We start from the raw sequence: 7,574 nt of genomic DNA on the forward strand, positions 1-7,574 counted from the left end.
AATACACAATGATACAACACGTTGAAACTGAAGAGCTAGCTCTTTATCTGCGGAAATGGAAAAGAGATGGAACTCCAGTTCCTTCGGAAATGGTCAGATCTTTGGCGCAAAAAAAGGGGTTGATCCGTATCATCTTGTTTCCGTTCTAATACTCTATCCGAGAGTTATCAGTATTTATCAAATCTGTTCCTATCTAACGGAACACTATTGGATCAAATGACAAAGGCATTGTTGAGAAAAAGATGGCTTTTCCCGGATGAAATGCAAATTGGATTCATGGAACAGGAGAAGGATTTCCCATTCCTTAGCCGGAAAGAAAGTCTTATAAGTTGAATCAATCAAATTCAATTTTTCTCGCTCTATCTCAGAGTATCCATTCACGCGAAACTCATCTGCTTCTATTTCTATTTTCCGTAATCGAGCCCGGGCTTTTTCCAGCTGTTCGATGGCCCCTTCGCGCAATTCTTCTGAATTTCTAATAGTATTCAAGATTCTCTGTTTTCGATTATCTAATAAATCACTTAATGAAAGTAGATTATCTTTCCATTCATTTCAAAGAGAATAGCGAATCTTGTGAATGAATAGACATTCAATGTCTTTCGCTGAACAATTAACTAACCACATCGGGTCGTAAACATGAATATCCCTCAGCTCTCCACCAGCTCTGTATGTGATTATTGCTTCAGTCGTTCTGCAGCTGTAAACCCAGTCAATAAAGCCTTTATAAAAATCCTGTTCCATTTCTGGCATCGGAATTGTCTTCATTGTACGTGGAGGTTTCACATTCAGAATAACTTCTACAGCTCCAGTTTCCGGATCAATTCTCTGAACACGTCTTGGACGATGAGGCTTCCACTTTCGAAACGACTTCAGTTGTTCATACTTGATGTAGCCCCACATCGCAGTATCATTCTGTCTCACCTTGTACTCCAAGACCCTTACTTTTGCTAATTCATCAACGTCCCACCACGGTAATGACATTATATCATATAAACGTGCGAAGTACTGGACGCCATATTCTCTTCGAATAGCATAAGCGTTTACTTGTGGAAGAAAACCCCAACTAATAATATCGCCAAGCGAAACATTTCTATCACGTTGGAAGAACTTCAGCGGCCTCTTGAATTTTCTTTCATGAGAATCTTTAAACCATTTAGAACGATCAATTTCTTCAACTTTCGATTGATCTTCTTTATCAGCATTTGATTGATCTTTCTGCTCAGCTTCTTTCCTCAAACATTCAAACACATTATCATTCACTGCTTCAGTCACTTTCTGACGTAATTCATCTCTATTTTCAGCAGCAAAGAACTCCATTAATGTTGGAAGTTTCGAGGTATCTTCAGGAGCCTCTTCATTATCCGAACCTTCTTCAATCTCAAATCTATCGTATATATCAGCATCTTCAACATAATCATACTTATAATCTTGCTGTTTATTGATATCAAACGATTCCAGATCTGCTTCAAGATCAATTGGAATCTCGGGGTTTACATCTTTTAACATCTCCCTATACACATCTAAACATAAGAACAAAGGTTCATGATGTTCTACAATCTGAGTCTTACTCGACTCCCCCTTTCTCTCAGCTTCACCACTTTCTTCATTGACTGTGTCGTTTAACAGATCTTCAATGACTTTTTCTTTTGAAGCTTCAGTTACTCTAACACCTGAACCTCCTGTAGCGTCATCATCATCCTCACCTTTAGAACTGTGACTGCTCGCAGAATAAACAAACTCATCCTCATCATCATCTTCATCATCCTCTTCATCTTCGCCACCAATTAGCTTAGGCGTTGGTGATTCTTCTTCGACTATACCAGGAACTGCAGATATAGGCTCAGGATTATCTATCACCATCGAAGGTACAATAGACATTACAGAACTTCCTTCCACCCCTTTACCCTTATCTTTCATCTGCCTTTCTAATTCTGCTTTACGTTCAGCACGAAGATCTTCTAACTTCAACTCTTCATATTTTTGTTCCACTGATGTTTCTAACATGCTTTCCACAACTTTATTCAGCATGTAGAATTTGTGTTCATGCAACGCTTTAGCAGCCATAAGCTCTTTATTCTTCAACTTATAGTATTCATTTTCACTCTCTCGACGATTCTTCTCTTCTTCTAATTCAGACACTCGAACTTTCAGAACGTCAATTTCTGTCTGATCAACTTCAATTTTCAGTGTCAACACTTTGTTTTCACCCTCCAACCTCTGCACCTTACCAGCAAGAGTCTTTTCTCTCTCAGCAATCTTTTTGCATTCAGCCGCCAACTTTTTATTTTCTGCTATCACATCATCAATTCTCTTTTCCAACTTCAATACTTGAGAATTGTTTGCAAAGTCGAAATCAACGTCTAGCAGATTATCTTGCGGTATCGGAAGACCTCTACTTGAAGAACCAGGTTGTGCTTGGGTGAGTGGAGGTGTGCCGAAAAGATCTTGTGAAGAATAATATGGTTGATGTGGAGGTGGTGTTGATTGAAACAGAGGAGATGGTTGTCGTTGTGGAGTAGGTTGTCTGGGTGGTGTTGAGTGTGATGGAGGAGTAGGTTGTTTGGGTGATTGTTGTGGTGTTGGTTGTCTGGGAGGAGATTGATGTATTGGAGATTGTGGAGGTGTTGGTTGACGTGGAGGTGTAGAGTGTGTTTGCCTGATCTTCTGAGGGCGCTTCGACACTTTGATCTTTGGTGTAGTTCTCTTTCGACTAGCAGCTTTCTTTTTACCCTTCGGAGAAGATTGTGACACTGAAACATGCTCTGGAGACGGTTCATAAAGTGCATCTTCTTTCTCTTCCCTCTTTCTCTTTCTAATCAACTTCTCTTGTTCTAATTCTTCTCTCATTCGTCTTTCCCGTTCTTTAGCATCTATCACTTCATAGTCAGACAAACTAGAAGAACTAGTAGTGTCTTTATCAACATCGTCACCTTCAACATCATCTAACTCTATCTCTTTTTCCTGTTGAACATCAGAAGTACCCGTTTCCACAACATTATCAACAAAATACGCTTCTGTTGTAAACAAATCTGTCTCAATTACAATGTTTTCAGCACCAGTCGTCTCTTGTTCATTTTCAACATTCATCTCAGGAATTTCTTCATCAGATTCATCAATTAACATTGTTTGCTTTTTCTTCCTTTGTATTTTCTTCGGTTTTGACGAAGAACCTTCACCTTCAGCTACAGGAGTTGCAAATCTACGTCTACGCCCCGACTCCTTTACATACCACTCGTTCTTGGTTGGTTTGAAACCCTGAAGTATCTTCAACTCTACAGCATACAACGCCTCTTTCATTTCCTCTTGATTTCTCCAATTCTGATGATTTTCCGGATCAGGATCCACATAGTTCGCATCTCTAAGCAATCCAAAGTTTTCAATCACTAGATCAGGCTCTGGATGATTAGGATGATATTTGACCAGATTCTTCAAAGTATTGTTAGACATGTGAGCTTGAACAAGAAGATCACCCTTAATGTTTCTATCAATTCCAGGGTATGCACGATCAATCATCATTTGTACAAACCGCGGACATCTCCAGGTTCTAACATCCGACGTGAGATTCTCCACCATATAATGAAAGACTATGTGTGAAAAGTTGTATTTTTTATTCAACACCAACGCTGTTAACATGTTCATTTGGTAATCTCTCATCTGATCAAAACTGCCCTTTGTGTGGCTTAATGAAATCAGAATACAATGGATCAAAAACTTGAAAGATTTTTGAAACTTTGACTTCAAGTAGTTTCCAGTGTTCAAAGTATTTCTGTATCCCAAACGCAGCATACAACCCTTCACCATTCGTTCCGGAAATCTTGTGGGGTAATTGGCCTCATCAGGAAAGTTCATCACTTCGCGAACTAACGCTTCAGTCACCAGAATAGTCTCCAACTTTCCATCCACTTCCACCACTGATGATATCACCTTGCTTTCCTCATCATACTTTGCGTTTATCCAAAATCGACTAATATGTGATCTATACAACGGTCTTTGATCAATCATTGCTTTCTTCACCGGAATACGGTTCATATAATCCAAAATGCTGCTGAACTCTGACAATAAAGGACACTTCTCCACATCTAAATCAATACAACTGTTGTGTACTGGATCAAATAACACGTTTGGCGATGCCTTGCCCATGATGTAATCAGTAGAAATCTATCAAAATCAAGTGAAAACAAGGTTCAATCAGCAAGAAATCACGAAGAGCACAGAGAATCGCTTGAATCGCTCGGAGAAGAAGACGTATAAGCGGTCTGGAAATGGCAACAAAAGCGGACCCCTGTTCTATTTATATAAGGTCTGGACCGCTTATTCGACATGTCCTCATGAGCGGACCAAAGTGTTACTATGACAGAAAAGCGAACCGATGGTGACAAAAGAGCGAACCTGTCTCTAATATTTCAAAAATTCATTTTTTTAAACATTTTTCAACTTTTTCGATTTCACACGCTGATACCCAATTGACCAAGTCCAAGTTAATGACCCTGGACAACTGTTTGACCTACCAAGTCCAAATTAATGGCCCTGGTTGATCAGATTTATGAAGTACTTTGTCGTTTTGTTTCAAAAAAACAGTTCAAATTAATGAACTTTTCAACGTTTCAAACATTTGCACATTTTATCTTTCAAACATCATACCAAATCTTTGTTTGCAATCACAGCTTACCCAACCCTCACCAGGCACTAACATGATCTGCACACAGGCTTTGAACTTTCAATCCCCAGTATCAGTTATCGAAACTAAAATGAGAAAAGAAAATCTTTTGGGTTTAAAGCTGTACAAACTGAAATATATACACACAATATTTTTTCGAGCGTGTTAGGGGATCATATCAGCTGCCGACAGAACACAAGCACCGTTAAGCTTATTTCATTTTAAACATTTAAGCAATTCGTGTTGATTGTCGGTATATTAATCCACTTTAAATTCTCACAGAATTTTCAACCTGTTCGGGATACATTATTAGTGTTTTAGAGACTTAAACGTTAACGTGTGTTCCCACCTCAGTATATACTCCCGTATCCGGATCCCAGTATTCAGTCTTACAGGTGAATATACCACGGCTGATATCTGTTGGGGGTAGATGCGAAACCGTGAGAGCTCAGGTCAGAACTTCCGTTCAGCAGAGAGATGGCGGCTCGACTTTTCGGTGGGTCCCCTATAGAGGATCTTTTGCATTTCAACAGCAGCGACTATCAATTTTATTGTTTCATCAGCATGCTGAGGGTGAAGCTTATGTTTCAAAGCTTTTTTCGAAAAGTATTATCCGGGGACTAGGTCAGTATTTCCATACAGCAGAAGTCCCGGGATAATACCCCAGATATCACCGAGTATAAAGACCTAGTATCTCAGAATACGGGACCTTTTAAACAGGATTTCAGGGGTTACCTATATATCCTGGAGGTGTTCCCCACGAAAACGCAAGTTAAATTTAGTTTATATCCCAAACTGATCTACTAATTCTGTAAGAACCTACCGGCACATCTTTAGCGAGACTACTTAATTGCATTTTTTACATTACATATCTTTAGCGTACTGTGCCCGTCTAGCTGATGTACTATCATTTCCCCTATACTACACAGCTCTTTTTGCATTTTTAATGTTTTTGAATTTTTATGGTTTTATCATGTTTTTGTATTTTTCTGCGAATATCTCCCCCTAAAACTAAAACATATTTTTGTGTTTTTGTTTTTTAAAGAAAAGCAGGAAATACAACTGTACAAACAAAAATTGACAACTCGATACGGTTCAAGTCAGATCGCCGCCCAATTCGGCTTCACACTCGATAACCCTCCCAGATTGCAGATTTTTTAACCCATTTAACCTTAAAAGATAATAAAATCTCTTTTTATCAAACGGTTTTGTGTAAAAATCAGCTTTCTGATCATCGGTGCCCACATGTTCAATCCGTATTAATTTCTTTTCGTGACAATCTCGAATAAAATGGTGACGGATTTCAATGTGTTTTGTTTTCGAATGATGAACCGGATTTTTAGTAACATTTATGGCCGCTTCATTGTCCACAAATATCGGCGTATCCAAGAATTGCATACCGAAGTCGCGCATTTGCTGTTGGATCCAGAGGATCTGCGAGCAACAGCTAGAGGCTGAGACGTACTCAGCCTCGCACGTGGAGAGCGCAACTGCAGTTTGCTTCTTGCACTGCCAGGTAACAAGCCGAGTTCCGAAGAACTGGCACCCAGCAGTGGTGGACTTTGCGTTCTGCTTACAGCTACCAAAATCTGAATCAGCGAAACCGGATAAGGTAAAATCACCCGAACGAGGGTACCACAAGCCGATGCTTGGGCAACCCTTCAAATACCGTAAGATGCGTTTGACGATCGTCAGGTGTGATTGCTTTGGATTCGACTGATATCGTGCACACAGACATGTCGGGTACATGATGTCGGGACGGGAAGCTGTGAGATACATTAAAGACCCAATGATCGATCGGTATAACGTTTCATCCATCTTCACTCCCTGTTCATCCGGACAAATACCATGGTTCTGTGTGAGGGGGGTTGATGCAGGACTGCAATCTGTCATATCAAACTTATCGAGGACGTCCTTTACATATTTTGATTGGTGAATGAAGATTCCGTCGGGCATTTGTTCTACCTGCAGCCCGAGGAAGTACTTCATCTCCCCCATTGAACTCATTTCGAATTTCTTCTTCATTACTATCTCAAATTCTTTACACAATTCGTCGTTGGTGGAACCAAAAATGATGTCATCAACGTAGATCTGCACGATCAGTAAATGGTCTGCTTCTTCTTTTGTGAACAAGTACTGTTCTTCTTGTGAACCCGTTGTCCAGCAAGTAGGTTGAAAGAGTCTCGTACCAGGCTCTCGGGGCCTGGTGTAGACCGTATAATGCTTTATCCAGTAAGTACACCTTGTCTCTGTTTAGTGGATCTGCAAACCCCGGTGGTTGCCCCACGTAAACTTCTTCTCGAATCTTGCCATACAGGAATGCAGATTTAACATCGAGTTGATAGACTTTGAAATCTTTCCAGGATGCAAAGGCAGGAAAGATACGAATAGCTTCAAGCCTTGCGACCGGCGCGTAAACCTCTTCATAGTCTATACCCTCCTGTTGGCTGAAGCCTTGAACCACTAGACGTGCTTTGTTCCTCACCACGACTCCTCTATCGTCACGTTTACATTTAAACACCCATTTTGTCTTTATCAACTTCTGATTCTTGGGTAGATCAACAAGTCTCCAGACGCCCAATTTTTCAAACTGTTGCAGTTCCTCCTGCATAGCATTCACCCAACTGTCTTCGGTCAATGCTTCTTTGTAAGTCCTAGGCTCTATCTGCGAAATAAAACATTTGAATGAGACTTCTTTCTGCATATCAGCAATATCTGAATAAAAACATGTAAAGGCTTGGTCTATCTGATGTCTCGTTTTGACACCACTCTGTAAATCACCGATAATTTGTTCTGAAGGGTGGTAAGACAGTGTCCGTGGCATCACAGTATCAGGCACTAAAACTTCCGATTCCAGATTTGAAATGTCGAGATCAACAATTTGATCAACAGCCTCCTCTGATGTCTCATTTGGTTC

Source organism: Helianthus annuus, chromosome 15, assembly GCF_002127325.2.
Source record: "Helianthus annuus cultivar XRQ/B chromosome 15, HanXRQr2.0-SUNRISE, whole genome shotgun sequence".
NCBI lineage: Eukaryota > Viridiplantae > Streptophyta > Magnoliopsida > Asterales > Asteraceae > Helianthus > Helianthus annuus.